Below are 26,143 nucleotides of genomic sequence, written 5' to 3'. Positions count from 1 at the left end.
AAGACCGGCACGCACTCCTCTCGGCAAGAGCCGGGGTTCCGGTGAAAGTGGGGGATCCAGCGGCTCGGACCCCCGCGATCAGCTACTTATCCCCTATACTGTGGATAGGGGATAAGTTTAATTTCTCCTTTAAAACATTTGGAGGGCCATAGTTTGAGACCACTGCCCTAAGGTCAATAAGGACTATGTACAATTGTCACTCTTCCCCCCCCATAGCTACTTACCAGCTAAGAGAACAGAGACGCAATAGCATAGGCAAAAACATTTTTTATTTTTACAAAGACATGCAATGGACGAGTTTTAATGTGGTCCAGTAATGTACGAAGAATTCAAAGTGCAGGATAGCAGTCTAGTTATTTGGCGTATCTCAGCCATGAATATGTGTGTAGGATATTCATCTAAATGTCTTCGAGTATCATTCATAACCTCCTGCGGATCTGAGTGTGTGACCCATAGATGAAACCGGAGGAGGACTGTGATCCAAGAGTAATGGTGAGCAAGATGATGGAATGCTGCTCAGTCAGTGACTGCGGCTGACTCCCGTACACAAGAATGGAAGCCATTGTTTGGATGCACAATAAATAAGATGCAGGAAGAGATAATCCTGTTTTCGTAACTTCAGGGCTACTGCATAAAAAAACAGGTTTAATATGATTGTTTGTCCTACCTGGCAAGTAAAACCAAATCTTGTGCACAGTCTCTATGGATAGAGGAATTCTATCTATTGTGGTGTTGAAAGTTTGTGATCCTTTTTTTTTTTTTTTTATATTTCTGCCTAAATTTGACCTAAAACCAGTCCTAAAAGTAGATACAGAGAAGCAAATCAAACAATTGCGTCAAAAATTGTAGATTTCTATATTTCCCCAAGGTATATGCCCTATGTAGATACCAGGTTTAAGGCAGGGAAACCTGGGTGAGATATGGGAAATCCAGAAAGAGTTAAAATGTCTGGCAAGACTTGGCTTGCAAGGGACTTTAGGGACTGGTAAGCCCTGTTATGGGGCCTGGATTTTAAAGGGATAAAAGGCAGGTTCCTGGGCCACATCAGTCTTTTAGAATGGCCCAGATCAGCACAGGTGCTGAAGACAGCTCTTCACTGGGCTTTAAAGGGGTACTCCACTGGTTTAAAAATGTAACCCCTATCTGCAGGATAGGGGATAGGTGTCTGACCTCGGACTCCTATCCCCCCCCCCCCCCCCTTCCCCCAAGATCTCCAGAACGAGGCCCTGTATTTACCTGTGCCTATTGGAGCACCAGAGATACACGAGTACAGTGATCATGTATATCTGGAATTCTCATACAGAATGCATAAAGCATGTGCCTAAACGCCGTTCCATGAGCAAGAAAAGAGAGGCTCTGTTCTGGATATCAAAAACTTATTTCCTATACTGAATAGTAGTTTTAAAGAATTGGAGTACCCCTTTAAAACTAGATGAGAGTCACTCTGTAAGTCAGGCTGTGAGGAACTTGAACTTTTGATAAACGTTTGTGTGGTGGCCCAGTACCGGAGTTGTTCCCCTGTACCATTGCTGCCCTGTCAGGCAGACTCCATTCAGTGACCCCTGCCCCCCCCCCCCCCCTTTCACCTATGTGCCCTAACTAGTTAAGCAGTGCCTATGTTATGTATTGTAATGTACATTTATTGTTTTATACCTTTAAGTAATGTTGCTATGTGTTGCAACCAAGCAAGGTAACAGTGACCATGTGACCTACAGGGTGACCTATGGGACCCCTCCAGAGTCTCCCCCATATTAGTCCTGGGTGGAGCGTCCTCAGTCTCTTTAGTGCTGAGTTGCAGTGAGTGTTTGGTGTCCTAAAGAGGCCTAAAGTCTACCACGCAGCCACGGGTCCACAAGTCCACTATCCCCAGGTCCAAGTCAAATCTTGGTAAGCAAGAAACGGGGTAAAGTCAGTCTAGTCAAGTCTGTCAAGTATTCTGTATGAAGTCAGCGTGGCCCTGCATCAAATTGTCCAAGTCCACTACAAGTCCCAGTAAGCCCTGTGGTCTCTGAAGTCACTGGTCACCTCCGTGGGCCTAGCCAAGCTGTATAGACTGTTACATCTGTCTGACTCAGTAAAGCTGCCGTTGTTCCATAACTTGGCATCGGAGTCATTATTTGCCCCTGTGCCTATCCCAGCATCCAGTGGTATACCTTTGGGTGGTGTAGAGGATAAACCACACCCTGGCGTCACTAATACAAGGGGTTAATGCCATCTGCCCCTAGGGTAATTCCAGCTGCACTCATCACACCCTCACCACAACTTTTGGCCTCCTACGAACAGGAGTGCGCCTTATGCAGAAAGTACCCCCCAGTCTGAACTGTGTCCAGTATTGCAGAGTAAAATGCACGAGTGTGCGACAAAAATTGCGCCAGAAGTTAAAGCCAGGTGAGACCTTGAGAGCGTATGCTCTAGCCCTACAGAATGTTCTAGAGACTGTCCAAAAGTTAGATGTTATAACTCCCGAGCAGGGCAACAAAGTGTTAATGGACAGATTTATTGATGGAGCCTATAACAAGTGGGACAAGGCACAATTGAGAATGTTAGCAGTCCCCCACATGTCATTTCCTGCTTTTAAAAGACTGGCTATCCAAGTGATTGAGTCCGGGACAGAGTTAGAGGACGCTTGTACTCCCCTCACACCTGTTCAAGAACCACTAGGGGTGGTAGCCAGGCCTATACCATCACTGTCCCCACTCCAGTGCAACCCACTTTGCCAGTCACCCCAGCCTTAGATCTACAGAGCGTTAGGCAGGACATTGAGCAATTGACTAAGGCTGTTAAGGAGCTTGCTCCTCCTTACCGTGAACCACCCTTGCCTAGGAAACCTGCTCCCCGAAAGCCCAATAACTGTAATCCTCCACCCAATAGATATTTGGGGACTCAGAGACCTTTCTGCACCTATTGTAACAATCCCAGCCATTGGAAAATGCAGCGCTGGGATTTAAACAGATTCACCCTGAGGTTGAGGACCGGCCCTCAGGAAAACAGTCACCAGATGCAACCCCCGAGCGACCTAAATCAGGACTCTCACTTTATGTCGCCTCCTGCCCCTTTGTGAAAGTTATTGTGGAAGGTGTACCTTTAGAGGTGTTAATAGATACCGGGTCACAAGTGTCTACTATATCTAAATGTGTTTTCTACCAACATTGGGATGCTAGTTTATTGTGCGAGCCTGATGATGTTAATTTCAGAGTAGTTGCAGGTAATGGGCAACCAGCCCCCAGACATGTATACTGGAAGCCAACTATTCAGTTGGGAAAGCATGTACATAGCGGGCAGGGAGTGATTGTAACTAATGTGACAGAAAAGGGGTCTGCTGAATTTATATTTGGGACGAACATTATGAAAAATTGTTTCTCTGAGATATTAGATGCCTTGTATGCCTCTCTTCCACATATGTCCCTTCAGACAAGTGGGCTGCGCAGCACCACTTGAAAATCCTACAGGGGAGAAGAGGTTTGCCAACAAGCAAGGTGAAATCTGCAGGGTACGAGTTCAAGATATCAGGTTGGAGACCTTACAACCCAACACTGAAACCATCATCTGGTGTAGTGCACGTCTTGGAGTCAAGAATAGGGACTATCAAGCCCTGCTAGAACCTATGCAGTTAGAAGATCATCCTCTCATCCGAGCTGCGAGAAGTCGCTTCACTGTCACCAACGGGAGAGTCCTGGTGCGGTCAGTAAACATGTCTGATTCTGCTACTGTCTTACCCAAATACACTCCAGTGGCTCAGTTGTACCTCCTAGAAAGAAAGACATTGTCAAGTTACCGATGGATCCAGTGCTAACCCCCCAGAGCCCTGGTGGGCACAGCTCCAGGTGGGAGACAACACTACCCCAAGGGGCCAGGACAATGGAGTCAGAAATGTCAAAAGGTATCATGAAGCTTTCAGCAAACACCCCACAGACTTCGGGAAGACTTCTGTTACGCCGGGGCGCTGCAGAGAGAGGAACGCAGCGAGCGCTCCGGGGAGGAGCAGGGACCCAGAGCGCTCGCGGCGTTCCTCTCTCTGCAGCGCCCCGGTCAGACCCGCTGACCGGGAGCGCTGCACTGACATTGCCGGCAGGGATGCGATTCGCATAGCGGGACGCGCCCGCTCGCGAATCGCATCCCAAGTCACTTACCTGTCCCGGCCCCCGGCTGTCATGTCCTGGCGCGTGCGGCTCCGCTCCTTAGGGCGCGCGCGCCAGCTCTCTAAGATTTAAAGGGCCAGTGCACCAATGATTGGTGCCTGGCCCAATTAGCCTAATTAGCTTCCACCTGCTCCCTGGCTATAATACCTCACTTCCCCTGCACTTCCTTGCCGGATCTTGTTGCCTTGTGCCAGTGAAAGCGTTTAGTGTTGTCCAAAGCCTGTGTTTCCAGATCTTCAGCTATCCACATTGACTACGAACCTTGCCGCCTGCCCCGACCTTCTGCTACGTCTGACCTTGCCTCTGCCTAGTCCTTCTGTCCCACGCCTTCTCAGCAGTCAGCGAGGTTGAGCCGTTGCCGGTGGATACGACCTGGTTGCTACCGCCGCAGCAAGACCATCCCGCTTTGCGGCGGGCTCTGGTGAATACCAGTAGCATCTTAGAACCGATCCACCGACTCGGTCCACGCCAATCCCTCGCTGACACAGAGGATCCACATCCAGCTAGCCGATCGTGACAGTAGATTCGGCCATGGATCCCGCTGAGGTGCCGCTGCCAAGTCTCGCTGACCTACCCACGGTGGTCGACCAGCAATCGCAGCAAATTGCCCAACAAGGACAGCAGCTGTCGCAGCTGACCGCCACGTTACAGCAACTTCTGCCACTGCTACAACAGCAACCATCTCCTCCGCCAGCTCCTGCACCTCCTCCGCAGTGAGTGGCCGCTCCTAGTCTCCGCTTGTCCCTGCCGGACAAGTTTGATGGGGACTCCCGACTCTGCCGTGGCTTCTTGTCTCAATGTTCCCTGCATATGGAGATGTTGTCGGACCAATTTCCTTCAGAACGGTCTAAGGTGGCGTTTGTAGTGAGTCTTCTATCTGGAAAGGCTTTGTCTTGGGCCACACCGCTCTGGGACCGCAATGATCCTGCCACAGCCACAGTCCAGTCCTTCTTCGCTGAAGTCCGTAGTGTCTTCGAGGAACCAGCCCGAGCTTCTTCTGCCGAGACTGCCCTGCTGAACCTGGTCCAGGGTAATTCTTCAGTAGGTGAGTACGCCATCCAATTTCGTACTCTCGCTTCCGAATTATCTTGGAATAACGAGGCTCTCTGCGCGACCTTTAAAAAAGGCCTATCCAGTAACATCAAGGATGTGCTGGCTGCACGAGAGATTCCTGCCAACCTGCAAGAACTTATCCATTTGGCCACCCGCATTGACATGCGTTTTTCTGAGAGACACCAGGAGCTCCGCCAGGAAAAAGACCTAGATCTCTGGGCACCTCTCCCACAGTATCCTTTGCAATCTACGCCTGTGCCTCCCGCCGAGGAGGCTATGCAAGTGGATCGGTCTCGCCTGACCCAGGAAGAGAGGACTCGCCGTAGGGAAGAAAATCTTTGTCTGTACTGCGCCAGTACCGAACATTTCTTGGTGGATTGCCCTATTCATCCTCCACGTCTGGGAAACGCACGCAAGCACCCAGCTCACGTGGGTGTGGCGTCTCTTGGTACGAAGTCTGCTTCTCCACGCCTCACGGTGCCCGTGCGGATTTCTCCTTCTGCCAACTCCTCCCTCTCAGCCGTGGCCTGCTTGGACTCTGGTGCCTCTGGAAATTTTATTCTGGAATCTTTGGTGAATAAGTTCTGCATCCCGGTGATCCGTCTAGTCAAGCCGCTCTACATTTCCTCGGTCAACGGAGTTAAATTGGATTGCACCGTGCGTTACCGCACAAAACCCCTCTTAATGTGCATTGGACCCCATCACGAAAAGATTGAATTGTTCGTCCTTCCCAACTGCACCTCTGAAGTCCTCCTCGGTCTGCCATGGCTCCAGCATCATTCTCCCACCCTTGACTGGACCACTGGGGAGATCAAGAATTGGGGCCCTGCTTGCCGCAAGAAATGCCTCACCTCTGCTCCCAGTCCTGTCTGTCGGGCCTCAGTGTCTCCTCCTGTGCTTGGTCTCCCCAAGGCCTATCGGGACTGTGCCGTGCCTCCTCTTAGCCCCTGTCCTGGTGACACCCTGCCCCGTGCCAAGCTTCACCCTCTGCCCTCCCTCCCCATTCCCACTCCTGCTGTACTGCCTGCCTTTGAGGAAACCCTACAATCGCTCCCAGTGTCCTCGTCCCATGTGAAGCAATTGCCGGACAAAAAAAAGGGGGAGACCTAAGGGGGGGGGGGTACTGTTACGCCGAGCGCTCCGGGTCCCTGCTCCTCCCCGGAGCGCTCGCGGCGTTCCTCTCTCTGCAGCACCCCGGTCAGACCCGCTGACCGGGAGCGCTGCACTGACATTGCCGACAGGGATGCGATTCGCATAGCGGGACGCGCCCGCTCGCGAATCGCATCCCAAGTCACTTACCTGTCCCGGCCCCCGGCTGTCATGTCCTGGCGCGTGCGGCTCCGCTCCTTAGGGCGCGCGCGCGCCAGCTCTCTAAGATTTAAAGGGCCAGTGCACCAATGATTGGTGCCTGGCCCAATTAGCCTAATTAGCTTCCACCTGCTCCCTGGCTATAATACCTCACTTCCTCTGCACTTCCTTGCCGGATCTCGTTGCCTTGTGCCAGTGAAAGCGTTTAGTGTTGTCCAAAGCCTGTGTTTCCAGATCTTCTGCTATCCACATTGACTACGAACCTTGCCGCCTGCCCCGACCTTCTGCTACGTCTGACCTTGCCTCTGCCTAGTCCTTCTGTCCCACGCCTTCTCAGCAGTCAGCGAGGTTGAGCCGTTGCCGGTGGATACGACCTGGTTGCTACCGCCGCAGCAAGACCATCCCGCTTTGCGGCGGGCTCTGGTGAATACCAGTAGCATCTTAGAACCGGTCCACCGACTCGGTCCACGCCAATCCTTCGCTGACACAGAGGATCCACACCCAGCTAGCCGAATCGTGACAACTTCGATGATCCAGCACCGTATCCTCACAGGCAACAGCCGACCTATCAAGCAAAGGCACTGTCCGGTCGCGCCAGGCATGTATCAGACTGTCAAGAAGATGCTGGTCGACATGAAAGAAGCGGACGTGATACAAGAAAGTCAGAGTCCCGGGCACCACCACTTGTCCTGGTCAAGACGAAAGACGGAACCATCTGCTTCTGTGTCGACTACAGGAAACTGAACAATGTCACGCATAAAGACGCTTATCCTTTGCCAAGGATTGAGGAGTCGCTTAGGCCCTCAGGTCTGCTGCTTACTTCTCCACCCTGGATTTAAACAGCGAATACTGGCAAGTGCCCATGGCCGTGGAGGATCAGGAGAAGACCGCCTTTGTGACACCCATGGGGTTGTTCGAGTTTAAAAGTATGTCGTTTGGGCTATGCAATGCTCCCACTACCTTCCAGCATCTGATGGAAAGGTGTCTGGGTCATTTGAATTTTCAAAGTGTCTTGTTATACCTGGACAATGTCATTGTGTACTCCAAGGCTTACCAAGAACACCTCAGTCATCTGTCAGACGTCTTTCAAGTCTTGATCAAGCATGCGTTGAGGATCAAACCATCAAAGTGTCACTTGCTCAAACCTCAAGTCCATTACCTGGGCCATGTTGTCAGTGCAGAGGGAGTTTAGCAAAATCCTGAAAAGGTGGATGCTGTCAAGAACTTGCCTACCCCGCGCACGGTGAAGGATGTCAAGAGCTTCCTGGTATTTTCTGGCTACAACCGCAACTTCGCCCAAATTGCAGAACCCCTCACAGCTCTCCTACAGGGTATGGCGAAGGAGAATTACAATGGAAGATTACCTATTGAATGGGCCAAAGAGCAAGAGACAGCGTTCCGAGTGCTTAAACGTCTGCTGATAGAACCAATCATCCTGGCGTATCCAGACTACAGTCAGCCATTCCGGCTATATACTGATGCCAGTTTTGAAGGTCTGGGAGCTGTCCTGTCCCAAGTTCAGGATGGAAAAGAGAGAGTTATTGCCTACACCAGACATAACCTGCGAGAAGCAGAGAAGAATGATGCCAATTACAGCTTATTCAAATTGGAACTTCTCGCCCTGGTATGGGCCATGACAGAAAAGTTCAAAGATTATTTGGCTGCCACGCCATTTACTGTCTACACGAATAATAACCCGTTGGCCCACATGAACACTGCCAAGTTGGGTGCCATTGAAGAGTGATGGGCTTCAAGATTAGCTAATTACAGCTTCACCATCAAGTACAGAAGCGGCAAGTCAAACGTCATTGCCGATGTACTGTCTTGGATGATCCCCGGCAAAGAACCACCTGTCGAAGACGTGTGGGAAGACATGGAAATGCCCCCATTTTATGATCGGTTTGTGAACCAGAATGTTGTGACCGCCCTCATGGACGGTGAGCCCAGGTCCGAAAAGGTTAAAGAAGACCTGTACACCTGGAAGACTCTACAAGATCAAAATCGAGTTATGGGGGATCTATTGGACTACCTTCTGGCGAAAAAGGTACCAACCCGTCTATGCCGGGCCCAGTATGACTATGAGTTCAAACGTCTGTGGCGACAGAGGAAGTGACTGTTTGGGTTGTTGTACCGAAATTCTTTGGATCCGGTCTCTGGTGATCGACTTCATCAGATTCTGGTTCCCCGAAGAGATGCCGGGATGGTCCTCAATGCATATCCTGACTAGTCGGGACACTTTGGAGTCCACAAGACCGCAGCCACTGTCAGGCGAAGATTCTATTGGATTGGAATGCAGAGCGACATTGAGAAATGGTGCAGTGAATGTTCTGTCTGTAACATTACTAAGAATGTGTGCAAGGTAGCAAGAGCACCCCTCCATTCCATCCAGAGTGACAGACCCAACCAGTTGACCAGTAGACCATGTGAAATTGTCTCCTAACCGGTCCGGGTATACCTATGTGTTACAAGTAGCGCTGCGGCCAGATGTGCTGGCCGTGAGCGCACTCCTGCGTTGTCCTCCTGTGCTGGCTCTGCTGCGCTTCACATCGCGGGACGCGCCCGCATGTGAACGCCGGGCCGTCACTCACCTCCCAGTGTCCCTGTCCCCTTCGCTGTCCCTGGCCGTAGGCGTGTGTCCCTACTTCCTAGGGCACGTGCTGGCTTCCTGTGATGTAAAGGGCCAGCACACCATTGATTGGTGCTTGTCTGGTCCTGACCTTATTTAACCCCACACTTCCTCTTGACCCCTGCCGGATCTTTGTGCCATTTAGCCTAAGAGAAAGCGTTCTGTTTGTGTCTTGCCTTGCCGTATATCTGACCCCATTGCTTCGTATCCTGACCTTGCTCCTGTGCCGCTTGCCCTCTGACCTCTTGCTTTGTGACCTGACCTTGCTATAGAGCTGCCAGTCCTGACCTCCTGCCTGTCCCTCACTACGACTCGGTCTCATTCCTTCTGTGCCACGCATCTCCTCAGCAGCCTTTGTAGAAAAGTCGTGCCAGGGGTAGCGACCTGGGAGCCGCCTGCCGCAGCAAGTCAATCCCATTTTGCGGCGGGCTCCTTAGATTCCGCTCCCTGGTACGGCTCACGCCATCATCCACAACAGGTATAGTGCATCCACACCACCAGCCGTTACACTATGCTCTCACCATGCTGGATCATTACTCCAAGTGGGTTGTCAAAGATCTCACAGCCAAAACAACAGCCCAGTTCTACTCTAAATGGGTGCAAACTCTTGGATGTCCTGAGTCTGTTCTGACTGTGGAATGGCCTTTGAGGCCCAACTCTTCCAAGAACTGTGTCAATTCCACAACTGTAATAAACTCTGAACCACCGGCTGTTGTTAAGAGGGGGAGTTTGTGGTGGCCCAGTACAGGAGATGCACCCCTGTACCTCTGCTGCCCTGTCAGGCAGACTCCATTCAGTGACCCCCTGGCCCCCCCCCCTTCACCTATGTGCTCTAACTAGTTAAGCATTTAAGTATAACCTTTAAGTAATGTTGCTTTGTGTTGTAACCAAGGAAGGTACCAGTGACCATGTGATCTACAGTGTGACCTATGGGACCCCTCCAGAGTCTCTCCCATATAAGCTCTGGGTGGAGCTTCCTCAGTCTCTTTAGTGCTCAGTTGCAGTGAGGTCAAGTCTGGAGAGAGTGTCTGGTGTCCTAAAGAGGCCTAAAGTCTACCACGCAGCCACGGATCCACAAGTCCACTACCCCCCAGGTCCAAGTCAAAGCCTGGTAAGCTACAAACAGGGTAAAGTCAGTCTAGTCAAGTCAGTCAAGTATTCTATATCAAGTCAGCGTGGCCCTGCATCAAATTGTCCAAGTCCACTACAAGTCCCAACAAGCCTAGCGATGGAGTCATTATTTTCACCTGTGCCTAGCCCAGGATCCAGCGGTATACCTTCGGGTGATGTAGAGGATAAATCACTCCCTGGCGTCACAAATACTAGGGGTTAATGCCATCTGGCCCTAGGGTAATTCCATCTGCCCCATCACACCCTCAACATATTTCTGAAGCCCTGTTTAAGCTTTACTACCTCTCCATGTCTTTGACTGCTATTCGCTATGATCTGTCTGTCCCTACAGAGCTAATCTCCCACTATATATATACCTTTAATTTTTACCCCATAATGATGACAACTTATGTATATTTATTAAAACATAAAAATAGAAAATTAAAATTTTGCGTGGATATAAGTATTTAGACTAGTGTTTCCCAACCAGGATGCCTCCAGTTGTTGCAAAACTACAACTCCCAGAATGCCCAGACAGCCTTTGGCTGGGAGTTGTAGTTTTGCAACAGCTGGAGGCACCCTGGTCGGGAAACACTGATTTAGACCCTTTACTTAGGACTTAGTTGAAGCCCCTTTGGCAGCGATTCCAGTATCCAGTCTTCTTGGGGATGAGGCCACAAGATTTACACACCTGGCGCCAGCTTCAGCACAGTCTGCACACCCCAAAGCCCAGCCCTGATGTAGACAGATGGGCATTCATGTCTGTTTACACCCAGCTTTTCCAGAAACCGACATAACAAAGAAATGCAGGACAGAATTCTTGGAGTAGACGGGTGAAGGAGATTGCTCTTTAAATATCAGAATGAATTTGGGGTCAGTCCAGCCCTGTAAAGCGCTGAGTAGACTCTAAGCCTATCCAGTTACCAATAAGCTGAGTGCATTGTCTATATTTATCTGCTCCTTAGCGCCGGGATCATTGGCTTTTAATTATACACTACCTGCCGGCTGCTCCTGTATATGCGGAGAACACAGTAATGCATTAAGATAAAGCATAAATATGTATAAGGTTTTCACTATATTTACCTGTACTATGTATAGTAAGCCTAGTAATTCCGGTTTATCATGAAAATTCTGCTTATACCTGGAGTTATGTCACCCTACAGCACCCTAAGGTGCTCTAAGGCTTTCCTGTCCAGACTACATCGCTTGATGGATATTATAGGGGGCTCCAGATTACACAGCAGACTGCTGTTATAGGGGGAGCTCCAGATTACACAGCAGACTGCTGTTATAGGGGGCGCTCTAGACTACACACCAGACTGCTGTTATAGGGGGCGCTCCAGAATACACACCAGACTGCTGTTATAGGGGGCGCTCCAGAATACACACCAGACTGCTGTTATAGGGGGCGCTCAAGAATACACACCAGACTGCTGTTATAGGGGGCTCCAGACTACACAACCAGACTGCTGTTATAGGGGGCTCCATATTACACACCAGACTGCTGTTATAGGGGGCGCTCCAGATTACACACCAGACTGCTGTTATAGGGGGCGCTCCAGACTACACACCAGAATGCTGTTATAGGGGGCGCTCCAGACTACACACCAGACTGCTGATATAGGGGGCGCTCCAGATTACACACCAGACTGCTGTTATAGGGGGCGCTCCAGACTACACACTAGACTGCTGTTATAGGGGGCGCTTCAGACTACACACCAGACTGCTGTTATAGGGGGCGCTCCAGACTACACACCAGACTGCTGTTATAGGGGGCGCTCCAGACTACACACCAGACTGTTGTTATAGGGGGCGCTCCAGACTACACACCAGACTGCTGTTATAGGGGGCTCCAGACTACACACCAGAATGCTGTTATAGGGGGCGCTCCATACCACACAACCAGACTGCTGTTATAGGGGGCTCCAGACTACACACCAGACTGCTGTTATATGGGGGCACTCCAGACTACACACCAGACTGCTGTTATAGGGGGCGCTCCAGACTACACACCAGACTGCTGTTATAGGGGGCTCCAGACTACACACCAGACTGCTGTTATAGGGTGCGCTCCAGACTACACACCAGACTGCTGTTATAGGGGGCGCTCCAGACTACACACCAGACTGTTGTTATAGGGGGCGCTCCAGACTACACACCAGACTGCTGTTATAGGGGGTGCTCCAGACTACACACCAGACTAATGTTATACGGGGAGCTCCAGACTACACACCAGACTGCTGTTATAGGGGGCGCTCCAGAATACACACCAGACTGCTGTTATAGGGGGCGCTCCAGACTACACACCAGACTGCTGTTATATGGGGGCACTCTAGACTACACACCAGACTGCTGTTATAGGGGGCGCTCCAGACTACACACCAGACTGCTGTTATAGGGGGCTCCAGACTACACACCAGACTGCTGTTATAGGGGGCGCTCCAGACTACACACCAGACTGCTGTTATAGGGGGCGCTCCAGACTACACACCAGACTGCTGTTATAGGGGGTGCTCCAGACTACACACCAGACTAATGTTATAGGGGGAGCTCCAGACTACACATCAGACTGCTGTTATAGGGGGCGCTCCAGAATACACACCAGACTGCTGTTATAGGGGGCGCTCCAGACTACACACCAGACTGCTGTTATAGGGGGCTCCAGGCTACACACCAGACTGCTGTTATAGGGGGCGCTCCAGACTACACACCAGACTGCTGTTATAGGGGGCTCCAGACTACACACCAGACTGCTGTTATAGGGGGCTCCAGACTACACACCAGACTGCTGTTATAGGGGGCGCTCCAGACTACCCACCAGACTGCTGTTTTAGGGGGCTCCAGACGACACAGCAGACTAATGTTATAGGGGGAGCTCCAGACTACACTCCAGACTGCTGTTATAAGGGGCGCTCCAGACTACACAACAGACTGCTGTTATAAGGGGCGTTCCAGACTACACACCAGACTGCTGTTATAAGGGGCGTTCCAGAATACACACCAGACTGCTGTTATAGGGGGCACTCCAGACTACGCGCCAGAATGCTGTTATAGGGGGCACTCCAGACTACACAACGGACTGCTGTTATAGGAGGCTCCAGACTACACACCAGACTGCTGTTATAGGGGGCGCTCCAGACTACATACCAGACTGCTGTTAAAGGGGGTTCCAGACTACACAGCCAGACTGCTGTTATATGGGGCACTCCAGACTACACAGCCAGACTGCTGTTATATGGGGCGCTTCAGACTACACAACCAGACTGCTGTTACAGGGGGCTCCAGACTACACACCAGACTGCTGTTATAGGGGACTCCAGACTACACACCAGACTGCTGTTATAGGGGGCGCTCCAGACTACACACCAGACTGCTGTTATAGGGAGGCTCCAGACTACACATCAGATTGCTGTTATAGGGGGGCTCCAGACTATACAACCAGACTGCTGTTATAGGGGGCGCTCCAGACTACACACCAGACTGCTGTTATAGGGGGCGCTCCAGACTGCACAACCAGACTGCTGTTATAGGGGGCGCTCCAGACTACACACCAGACTGCTGTTATAGGGGGCGCTCCAGACTACACACCAGACTGCTGTTATAGGGGGCTCCAGACTACACACCAGACTGCTGTTATAGGGGGCTCCAGACTACACACCAGACTGCTGTTATAGGGGGCTCCAGACTACACACCAGACTGCTGTTATAGGGGGTGCTCCAGACTACACACCAGACTGCTGTTATAGGGGGCGCTCCAGACTACACACCAGACTGCTGTTATATGGGGCGCTCCAGACCACACACCAGACTAACGTTATAGGGGGAGCTCCAGACTATACACCAGACTGCTGTTATAGGGGGCTCCAGACTACACACCAGACTAATGTTATAGGGGGAGCTCCAGACTACACACCAGACTGCTGTTATAGGGGGCACTCCAGAATACACACCAGACTGCTGTTATAGGGGGTGCTCCAGACTACACACCAGACTGCTGTTATAGGGGGCTCCAGACTACACACCAGTCTGCTGTTATAGGGGGCTCCAGACTAGACACCAGACTGCTGTTATAGGGGGTGCTCCAGACTACACACCAGACTGCTGTTATAGGGGGCGCTCCAGACTACACACCAGACTGCTGTTATAGGGGGCTCCAGACTACACACCAAACTGCTGTTATAGGGGGCGCTCCCTACTACACATCAGACTGCTGTTATAGGGGGCGCTCCAGACCCCACACCAGACTGCTGTTATAGAGGGCTCCAGACTACACAGCCAGACTGCTGTTATAGGGGGCGCTCCAGACTACACACCAGGCTGCTGTTATAGGGGGCGCTCCAGACTACACAGCCAGACTGCTGTTATAGGGGGCGCTCCAGACTACACACCAGGCTGCTGTTATAGGGGCACTCTAGACTACACAACCAGACTGCTGTTATAGGGGATGTTCCAGACTACACACCAGACTGCTGTTATAGGGGGTGTTCCAGACTACACACCATATGCAAAATATCAATTACAAAAATCTGTTTATTTTAAGGTATGGCAAAACTGCATGAGTATACCACAAATTGCTGGAGTTTCTCAGCATAAATAGGTGAAGCACATACAAACCATGTATTTCATTTGTACACTATCACCCTACAGCCGCAATGTGTGTGCCCAGCCTTAGGTGAATCAGCTATTCATTAAATGTGACTTTTTTATTTTTTTAAGTGAATTTCCATTATATTGAATTTTCTAATATATTCTGGAAAGTACATAAAAAATGAACCTATACTTTGAAAAATTAAACAATGCAACTAGTGCGACACAACTAGAGACTGACAGCTAGAGGAGCCATAGGGACATTACATCATGACACTTTCGTCTCTCTGTAATCGTCCAGCGATGAAATACGGGATGGGTTTATGGTGCAAATGTAGCTCGGCGGGTTATTTTCTAAATGTATTATTCATGGCAACCTTTAGAGTAAATGTGCTACAAAACAAGATAATGCGTCGGGAAATTGAATCTTTCGGATCTTTGAATCTACATACCACATGCAGTTACGGGTATACAGATGTAGCAGAGCTGAATTGGTCACTCGCTTTGTTGGAATGAAATTTCCTGCTGAACTATGAAAAATCAAAACAAGTTCGATTTTCTTTAAAATTTATTTAAAGGGGACGTTTGCCACTTAAAAAAAAAAAATGTGCGTCATTTATGTGGAGCTGCAGTTATATAGGTTCATGTCTTCACCAGCATTAGGTTGCACTTAGCTTTGGTGTCTGACATACCAATGAGGGCCTAGACCAGTTTTTCGTCCGTGGTGCCTCCGACTGTTGCAAAACTACAACTCCCAGCATGCCCGGACAGCCTTCGGCTGTCCGGGCATGCTGGGAGTTGTAGTTTTGCAACAGTTGGAGGCACCACGGTTGGGGAATACTGGCCTAGACTGTCAATTTGGTGGTCACCACATTTAATTTATGAGCGGTCCTAGCGCCGGCACATTCTGCTGGTTCCTGCCTGTAAATTTTCCAGACGGACATTCTGCCGTGTGAACATAGTCTTACAGTCCTTTCGACAGTGTGTAATAGAAGGAAGTGTTGGATGGCATAAAATAAATAAATATATACATAAAGGCAAATGAACGAAGGTGTGCAAAAAGGTGCAAAGTTGGCGTGCACTGTAATATATAAGTGGTGGCCCAGTACAGGAGTTGCACCCCTGTACCCCTGCTGCCCTGTCAGGCAGCCTCCATACAGTGACCTCTGGAACCAGCCCCCCCCCCCCCCCCTGCACCCTATGTATATTCCTAAGTGCCTGTGTTGTATAGTGTATTGCATATAAAATGTGTTGTGCCTTTAAGACCTGTTGTCATGTGATTGTAACCCAGTGAAGTACTAGTGACCATGTGACCTACAGGGTGACCTATGGGACACCTCAAGAGTCTCCACCATATAAGCCCTGGGTGGAGTTGCAGTAAGTCCTGTCAGATTCTGTCTGGAGTCCAGATGAGGCCTTAAAGGGGTACTCCGCCCCTGGCATCTTATCCCCTATCCAAAGGATAGGGGATAAGATGTTAGATAGCCGTGGTCCTGCTGCTGGGGACCCCGGGGATAGCTGCTGCAGCACCCCGCTATCATTACTGCACAGAGCGAGTTCGCTCTGTGCGTAATGACGGGCGATACAGGGGCCGGAGCAGCGTGATGTCATGGCTCCGCCCCGCATGACATCGCGGCCCGCCCCCTTAATGCAAGTCTATGGCAGGGGCCGTGACGACCGCCACGCCCCCTCCCATAGACTTGTATTGACGGGGTGGGCCGTGATGTCACGAGGGGCAGAGCCGTGACGTAACGATGCTCCGGCCCCTGTATTGCCCGTCTTTACATGCAGAGCGATCTCGCTCTGCGCAGTAATGATAGCGGGGTGCTGCAGCAGCTATCCCCGGGGTCCCCAGCAGCGGGACCCCGGTGATCAACATCATATCCCCTATCCTTTGGATAGGGGATAAGATGTCTAGGGGCGGAGTACCCCTTTAAGTCTACCATGCAGCCTTGGATCCACAAGTCCACTACCCCCCAGGTCCAAGTCAAAACCTGGTAAGCTATAAACGGGGTATAGTCAGTCTCAGTCAAGTCAGTTCAAGTCAATCTGTCTCAAGTCAGCCTGGCTCTGCAGCAAATTGTCCCAGTCCACCATAAGTCCCAGCAAGCTCTGTGGTCTCTGAAGTCACTGGTCACCTCTATGGGCCTAGCCAAGCTGTATAGACTGTTACATCTGTCTGACTCAGTAAAGCTGCCGTTGTTCCGTAACTTGGCGTTGGAGTCATTATTTGCCCCATGCCTAGCCCAGGATCTAGCTGTATACCTTCGGGTTGTGAAGCAGTTAAACCACGCCCTGGCGTCACAAACACAAGGGGTTAATGCCATCTGCCACTAGGGTAATTCCATCTGCCCTCATCACACCCTCACCACACATATATATATATATATATATATATATATATATATATACACAGTACAGACCAAAAGTTTGGACACGCCTTCTCATTCAAAGAGTTTTCTTTATTTTCATGACTATGAAAATTGTAGATTCACACTGAAGGCATTAAAACTATGAATTAACACACGTGGAATTATATACATAACAAAAAAGTGTGAAACAACTGAAAATATCTCATATTCTAGGTGAAAAGTGTCCCCAAGTGCAGTCACAAAAACCATCAAGAGCTACAAAGAAACTGGCTCACATGCGGAGCGCCCCAGGAAAAGAAGACAAAGAGTCACCTCGGCTGCGGAGGATAAGTTCTCAGCCTCAGAAATCGCAGGTTAACAGCAGCTCAGATTAGAGACCAGGTCAATGCCGCACAGAGTTCTAGCAGTAGACACATCTCTAGAACAACTGCTAAGAGGAGACTGTGTGAGGCCTTCATGGTAGAATATCTGCTAGGAAACCACTGCTAAGGACAGGCAACAAGCAGAAGAGACTTGTTTGGGCTAAAGAACACAAGGAATGGACATTAGACCAGTGGAAATCTGTGCTTTGGTCTGATGAGTCCAAATTTGAGATCTTTGGTTCCAACCACTGTGAGGGACATTTATCAATGTTTGCTTATGTATTCTTTTTTTTTTTAGTAATGTTTTCCTTACTTTTTTTTTGCTTATGTGTGACCTATTTATCAACTGGGTTCAGCCTGTTGATAATTTTCTTTCACATAAGCAATGTTTCCTTTTTTACTTTGGTAGTAGCTTTTTCTGCTCCATGTTTGAGCTGGAGTAAATTTAGTCAATTTTTAACGCTGTTGCGACTTTTTTTTGCACAGTTGCGACTGTCGCAGTTAATAAATACCTGACTACCCGTAGTCCATTTTAAAATTATTACTACGTAGTTAATTTTTGGAAAACTTGCTTTTCTCGCTTTCCAGTCAAAATGTCGCACGAAAAATCGCGTAGTCGCAGTTGCGACAATTTTGCGACAATTATAGAAAAGAAAACCTGACTAAACCCGTTGATAAATGTCCATATGTGTCTTTGTGCGACGCAGAAAAGGTGAACGGATGGACTCTACATGCCTGGTTCCCACCGTGAAGCATGGAGGAGGAGGTGTGATGGTGTGGAGGAGGAGGTGTGATGGTGTGGGGGGGGGGGGGGGCTTTGCTGGTGACACTGTTGGGGATTTATTCAAAATTGAAGGTATACTGAACCAGCATGTCTACCACAGCATCTTGCAGCGGCTGCTATTCCATCCGGTTTGTATTTAGTTGGACCGTCATTTATTTTTCAACAGGACAATGACCCCAAACACACCTCCAGGCTGTGTAAGGACTATTTGACCAAGAAGGAGAGTGATGGGGTGCTGAGCCAGATGACCTGGCCTCCACAGTCACCGGACCTGAACCCAATCGAGATGGTTTGGAGTGAACTGGACCGCAGAGTGAAGGCAAAAGTGCCAACAAGTGCTAAGCATCTCTGGGAACTCCTTCAAGACTGTTGGAAGACCATTTCAGGTGACTACCTCTTGAAGCTCATCAAGAGAATGAGTGTGCAAAGCAGTAATCAAAGCAAAAGGTGGCTACTATGAAGAACCTAGAATATGACATATTTTCACACTTTTTTGTTATGTATATAATTCCACATGTGTTAATTCATAGTTTTGATGCCTTCAGTGTGAATCTACAATTTTCATAGTCATGAAAATAAAGAAAACTCTGAATGAGAAGGTGTGTCCAAACTTTTGCTCTGTACTGTGTATATATATATATATATATATATATATATATATATATATATATATATATATATACACTAGTCTCTCCACAAGGGGGCACTATTACATACTGAACAGGCCTGTCAACTCTAACCTTTTTACAGTCTCTGGACCATTATTTTTACCAGGAGGTGATGTCAGCCCAAGAACCTGCCTGGTGTGTGCTTAGAAATGGAGATGTGTCTCATGAGCATCCCCTAAATGCTGAATGTAACCTTGTTCTATTCAGGTTATATTCAGCATTTAGGGGATGCTCATGAGACACATCTCCATTTCTAAGCACACACCAGGCAGGTTATTGGGCTGGCTACTCTTGTGCAACAAGTCCCTTGTCAGGCTCACTACTTGCCACGTGGGACTGTGTACCCATTCTTGACACAGGCTTATCATGGTCTCCCAGATCTTGACTTGTACCTCCCTGGCCGTGCAACCTGCTATCACCCCCACCACCCCCCCCTACAAGCGCTTTTCTCAGCAGAACTTTTACTCTTGCAAGACGTGGTTGTTTCACCATTGTCACGTTTTCTTTCATCACCATGTAAGCCGACCACAGTCCTTCCAGCAGGATACGGTACTCACAACCATCACGGATATACGACTATGAAAATAAAATGTGTTTTTTAACATAAATAAATAAAGTGAATAAATAAATGAATGAATTGAACACCCATCTCTTAAAGCAGTACTGTGGTGCAGGAACAATAAGTGCCTGATCGCAAGGGTCTGACTGCTGGGACCCCCAGTGATCTCCTGCACGGAGCTCAGGCAGTCCTCAGGAAGGAAGTGTGTTCGATCTCCATAGGAAGCTTTGGCAGCTGACATGCCCCCTCCATGTATCTCTGTGGGAGAGCCGAAGATACCCAAACGTTCTATCTCCAGCTCTCCAATAGACGTACATGGAGGGGGGAGTGCCAGCCGCTTCGTGCGGAGGTTAACATGCTTAGTTCCTGGGGACTGCCGGGTGTCGTGCAGGAGATCGGGGGGAGGTGGGGGGGGGGGGGGATCTCATTGGTCGGACCCCCAACGATCAGACACTACTTTGGATAGGGGATAATTGTTCCTGCATCGGAGTAGTCCAGGGGTCGGCAACCACTGGCATGCGTGCCACTCACGGCACGCGGAAGTGCTTTTATGTGGCAAGCGCTGCTTTCAGCTGTGTGCGCACTTGCACACACAGCTAAAGCCTGCTCTTAGTGTGAAATGACGGATAGAGGGGTGCAGGTGAGTGAGAGGAGGGGGATGTAGGTGAGAGGGAGGGTGCAGGTGAGAGGGAGGGGGATGTAGGTGAGAGGGAGGGGGTGTAGGTGAGAGGGAGGGTGCAGGTGAGAGGGAGGGGGTGCAGGTGAGAGAGGAGGGGGATGTAGGTGAGAGGGAGGGGTGCACCTGAGAGGGAGGGGAATGTAGGTGAGAGGGAGAGGTGCAGGTAGAGAGGGAGGGGGGATGTAGGTGAGAGGGGGGGCAGTTAGGAAGGGAGGGGGTGTAGGTGAGAGGGGGGTGCAGGTGAGAAGGGGGATGCAGGGTGAGAGGGAGGGCGTGTAGGTCAGAGGGGAGGGGTGTAGGGTGAGAGGGAGGGGGTATAGGTGAGAGGGAGGTGCAGGTGAGAGGGGGAGGTGTGCAGGTGAGAGGGGGGTGTGCAGGTGAGAGGGGTGCAGGTGAGAGGGAGAAGGTTCAGGTGAGAGGGTGTAGGTGAGAGGGAGGGGTGTAGGTGAGAGGGGGTGTGCAGCTGAGAGGGAGGGGGTGTAGGTGAGAGGGAGGGGGTGTAGGTGAGAAGGAGGTGCAGGTTAGAGGGAGGTGCAGGTGAGAGGGAGGGAGGGGGTGTAGGTGACAGGGAGGTGTGTAGGTGAAAAAGAGGTGCAGGTGAGATGGGGTGTGCAGGTGAAAGGGAGGGGGTGCAGGTGAGAGGAAGGTGGTGCAGGTGAGAGGGAGAAGGTTCAGGTGAGAGGGTGTAGGTGAGAGGGGGGGGTGTAGGTGAAAGGGGGTGCAGGTGAGAGGGAGAAGGTTCAGGTGGAGGGAGGGGGGTGGTGATGTGGAGGAGCACTGGCTACTTCCCTACCTTGGCTACCTACCCAGTAACCTGCTTGACTACTTCCCTACCTGGCAACCTACCTAGTTACCTGCCTATTTCCCTACCTGGCAACCTACCTAGTTACCTGCCTGGCTATTTCCCTACTTAGCAACTACCTAGTTACCTCCCTGGCTATTTGCCTACCTGGCAACCTACCTAATTAGCTGCCTGGCTACTTCTCCTACTTGTCTACCTACTTATTACTTTCCTGGTTACCAACCTACCTACCTACTCAGCCACCTGGCTACCTACCTACATAGCTTCCTACCTAGATAGCTACTACTACCTACATAGCAACCTAATTACTTGGCTACCTACTTGCTACCTACCTAGCTAACCAGCTACCTACCTACATACATAGCTACCCACTTACCTACCTGGCTATCTACTTAGCTACCTTGCTGCCTACCTATGAACTTGCCTCCATATCTACTTACCTACCTACTAGACTAACCTACCTAGCTAGCTACCTATATCCAAGGAAAATCACGGCACACCAAAGTATAGAGTGCAGAATTCAGTGGAGTTAATTCCATTCCAAACAGTGTTGCAGAGCAGGCCAGGTTTTGTCACCCTCTCATGCTTGACAAAGGCAAAAAACAGGTTGCCTGAAACGTAGCCTACTCTGTAACACTGTTTGGAATGGAATAAACTCCATGGATTCTGCACTTCTGGGGAGTGCACTGGTAAAATAAATGCAGAAACTAAGATGTCTGTCCTACAGATGTTGTAGTGAAGGGTTTTGACTGAAGAAGTTGTCATGGTGGTCTGAGCCAGATAAGAGAACAGAAGGAAATAGGACAATGCCGAACGTAAAAGACATGAATTGTGAGTCAGTTAATGTAACTGTATGTATATTATTGCGCAACATGACTGGGGCCATATTCTGGTGAGGTCTGATTTTGGGTCTGTAATTATGGTGGGTGGTGATTCTGGGTCTGTATTAAGGTGGGGTCTGATTCTGGGGTCTGTATTATGGGGCAGGGGTCTGTATTATGGTGGGGTCTTATTCTGGGGTCTGCATTATGGTGGGGTCTGATTTTGGGGTCTGTATTATGGTGGGGACTGATTCTGGGGTCTGTATTATGGTAGTTGGTGATTCTGGGTCTGTATTATGGGGGGGTCTGTATTATGGGGCGGTCTGTATTATGGGGGGTCTTATTCTGGGGTCTGTATTATGGTGGGGGCTGATTCTGGGGTCTGTATTATGGTGGGTGGTGATTCTGGGGTCTGTATTACGGTGGGGTCTGATTCTGGGGTCTGTATTATGGGGCGGGGGTCTGTATTATGGTGAGGTCTTATTCTGGGGTCTGTATTATGGTGGGGTCTGATTCTGGGGTCTGTGTTATGGTGGGGTCTGATTCTGGGGTCTTTATTATGGTGGGGACTGATTCTGGGGTCTGTATTATGGTGGGGTCTGATTCTGGGGTCTGTATTATGGTGGGGTCTGATTCTGGGTCTGTATTATGGGGGGTCTGTATTATGGGTGGGGACTGATTCTGGGGTCTGTATTATGGTGGGTGGTGATTCTGGGGTCTGTATATGGTGGGGTCTTATTCTGGGGTCTGTATTATGGTTGGAAATGATTCAGGGGTCTGTATTATGGTGGGGTCTGATTCTGAGGTCTGTATTATGGTGGGTGGTGATTCTGGGGTCTGTATTATGGTGGGGTCTGATTCTGGGGTCTGTATTATGGTGGGTGGTGATTCTGGGTCTGTATTATGCTGGGTGGTGATTCTGCAGTCTGTATTATGGTGGGTGGTGATTCTGGGGTCTGTATTATGGTGGGTGGTGATTCTGGGGTCTGTATTATGGTGGGTGGTGATTCTGGGGGTCTGTATTAAGGTTGGTGGTGATTCTGAGGTCTGTATTATGGTGGGGGTGGTGATTCTGGGGTCTGTATTATGGTGGGTGGTTGATTCTGGGGTCTGTATTATGGTGGGTGGTGATTATGGGGTCTGTATTATGGTGGGTGGTGATTCTGGGGTCTGTATTATGGTGGGTGGTGATTCTGGTGGGTCTGTATTAAGGTTGGTGGTGATTCTGAGGTCTGTATTATGGTGGGTGGTGATTCTGGGGTCTGTATTATGGTGGGTGGTGATTCTGAGGTCTGTATTATGGTGGGTGGTGATTCTGGGGTCTGTATTATGGTGGGTGGTGATTCTGGGGTCTGTATTATGGTGGGTGGTGATTCTGGGGTCTGTATTATGGTGGGTTCTGATTCTGGGGTCTGTATTATGGTGGGGTCTGATTCTGGCGTCTCTATTATGGTGGGTCTGATTCTGGGGTCTCTATTATGGAGGGGTCTGATTCTGGGTTCTGTATTATGGTGGGATCTGATTCTGGGGTCTGTATTATGGTGGGTGGTGATTCTGGGGTCTGTATTATGGAGGGGTCTGATTCCGGGGTCTCTATTATGGAGGGGTCTGATTCTGGGGTCTGTATTATGGTGGGATCTTATTCTGGGTCTCTATTATGGTGGGTTCTGATTCTGGAGGTCTGTATTATGGTGGGGTCTGATTCTGGGGTCTCTATTATGGAGGGGTCTGATTCTGGGGTCTGTATTATGGTGGGATCTGATTCTGGGGTCTGTATTATGGTAGGGACTGATTCTGGGGTTTCTATTTTGGTGGGTGGTGATTCTGGGGTATGTTTTGTGGTGGAGGGTCTGATTCTGGGTCTGTTTTATGGTGGGGTCTGATTCTGGGGTATGTATTATGGTGGGTGGTGATTCTGGGGTCTGTATTATGGTGGGTGGTGATTCTGAGGTCTGTATTATGGTGGGGACTGATTTGGGAGTCTGTATTACGGTGGGTGGTAATTCTGGGTCTGTATTATGGTGGGTGGTGATTCTGGGGTCTGTATTATGGTGGGGTCTCATTCTGGGGTCTGTATTATGGTGGGTGGTGATTCTGGGGTCTGTATTATGGTGGATGGTGATTCTGGGGTCTTTATTATGGTGGGGACTGATTCTGGGGTCTGTATTATGGTGGGTGGTGATTCTGGGGTCTGTATTATGGTGGGGTCTGATTCTGGGGTCTCTATTAATGGAGGGGTCTGATTCTGGGGTCTGTATTATGGTGGGATCTGATTCTGGGGTCTGTATTATGGTGGGGACTGATTCTGGGGTTTCTATTATGGTGGGTGGTGATTTGGGGTCTGTTTTATGGTGTGGGTCTGATTCTGGGGTCTGTTTTATGGTGGGGTCTGATTCTGGGGTATGTATTATGGTGGGTGGTGATTCTGGGGTCTGTATTATGGTGGGTGGTGATTCTGAGGTCTGTATTATGGTGGGGACTGATTCGGGAGTCTGTATTACGGTGGGTGGTGATTCTGGGGTCTGTATTATGGTGGGTGGTGATTCTGGGGTCTGTATTATGGTGGGGTCTCATTCTGGGGTCTGTATTATGGTGGGTGGTGATTCTGGGGTCTGTATTATGGTGGGTGGTGATTCTGGGGTCTGTATTATGGTGGGGTCTCATTCTGGGGTCTGTATTATGGTGGGTGGTGATTCTGGGGTCTGTATTATGGTGGATGGTGATTCTGGGGTCTTTATTATGGTGGGGACTGATTCTGGGGTCTGTATTATGGTGGGGTGGTGATTCTGGGGTCTGTATTATGGTGGGTGGTGATTCTGGGGTCTGTATTATGGTGGGTGGTGATTCTGGGGTCTGTATTATGGTGGATGGTGATTCTGGGGTCTGTATTATGGTGGATGGTGATACTGGGGTCTTCATTATGGTGGGTGGTGATTCTGGGATCTGTGTTATGGTGGGTGGGGATTCTGGGGTCTGTATTATGGTGGGGTCTGATTCTGGGGTCTGTATTATGGTGGGGACTGATTCTGGGGTCTGTATTATGGTGGATGGTGATTCTGGGGTCTGTATTATTGTGGGTGATGATTCTGGGGTCTGTATTATGGTGGGTGGTGATTCTGGGGTCTGTATTATGGTGGGTGGTGATTCTGGGGTCTGTATTATGGTGGGTGGTGATTCTGGGGTCTGTATTATGGTGGATGGTGATTCTGGGGTCTGTATTATGGTGGGTGGTGATTCTGGGGTCTGTATTATGGTGGGTGGTGATTCTGGGGTCTGTATTATGGTGGGTGGTGATTCTGGGGTCTGTATTATGGTGGGTGGTGATTCTGGGGTCTGTATTATGGTGGATGGTGATTCTGGGGTCTTTATTATGGTGGGGACTGATTCTGAGGTCTGTATTATGCAGGTCTGAGTTAAAATGTTTATCCTCACTGTAAGGTCCTCACAGCGAGAACAATATAAGGACAATTCTGAAAATCCCCCCACCCCCCCGACAAGCCAAATCCCCACAAACCCCACCCACAGCAAGCCACACCCATATTGCCGCCACACCAAGCGACTTCGAAAAAAATTTGGGCACAACACCACCAAAAGGTTGCCTACCCCTGGAGTAGTCCCTTAATAAAGCCCAATACAGTACTATCTATAATAAAAAAAAGATCTATACATAAGAGATATTGTCATATTTGTAACAACTCGACTTATAAAACGATAATGTGAATTGTTCCCCCACCTCAGTGACTGCTGTAAAAAAAAGAACAAAAAAAGCAGAATTGCTTAACACAAAAAAGATGGAAAAATAGAATTTTGTTTCGAAATGAAAAGAAAATACATAAGTTATATTAAATGGGTCTCACCATATCCGCTCTGACTCACAGAATAAATATAACATTTAAAAACATAATAAAAAAGCCTGAATTTATACAAATTGTACAATATTTTGGAGTTTTTTTGACAAAAACACGCTGCACGTATCAACAAAAATTCAGCACTAATATAAAGTTCAATATGTCGCTATGGAAACTAATCTTGCTTTGCCCACAAGGCATTAATGCAAAACAGGCCGCGTCATCAAAGGGTTAAAGTGTGTACTGCTCTATATTGCTACAAATGTAACATTTACAACACTGCAAAAAAAAAAAAATTATTCAGTACCTAAATAAATTAAAATTCATACAAAAATACCTCGCTAAAAGTACAATCAATAAAGTTCAACCACTTTTGAACATTGCATCACGTGATTTAGCACATGACGTCGGTAAGATTTGTCTGC

At 49.3% G+C, this 26,143-nt stretch overlaps 1 long non-coding RNA gene across 1 annotated transcript; it reads right to left on the bottom strand.

Moving 5' to 3' along the window:
* Window positions 1-296: 296 nt before the first annotated feature.
* On the bottom strand, window positions 297-26,096 carry LOC130282546 (uncharacterized). Its single transcript, XR_008846444.1, has 3 exons — window positions 26,056-26,096; window positions 19,499-19,585; window positions 297-627 (listed from the first exon to the last, which is right to left on the bottom strand). It is a non-coding gene; the product is annotated as an uncharacterized LOC130282546 (long non-coding RNA).
* Window positions 26,097-26,143: the final 47 nt, after the last annotated feature.

The sequence above is a fragment of the Hyla sarda genome, chromosome 7 (genome assembly GCF_029499605.1).
Source record: "Hyla sarda isolate aHylSar1 chromosome 7, aHylSar1.hap1, whole genome shotgun sequence".
NCBI lineage: Eukaryota > Metazoa > Chordata > Amphibia > Anura > Hylidae > Hyla > Hyla sarda.
The sequence above is the reverse complement of the archived record's forward strand: the minus strand, read 5'-3'. Positions and strand labels throughout refer to the sequence as shown.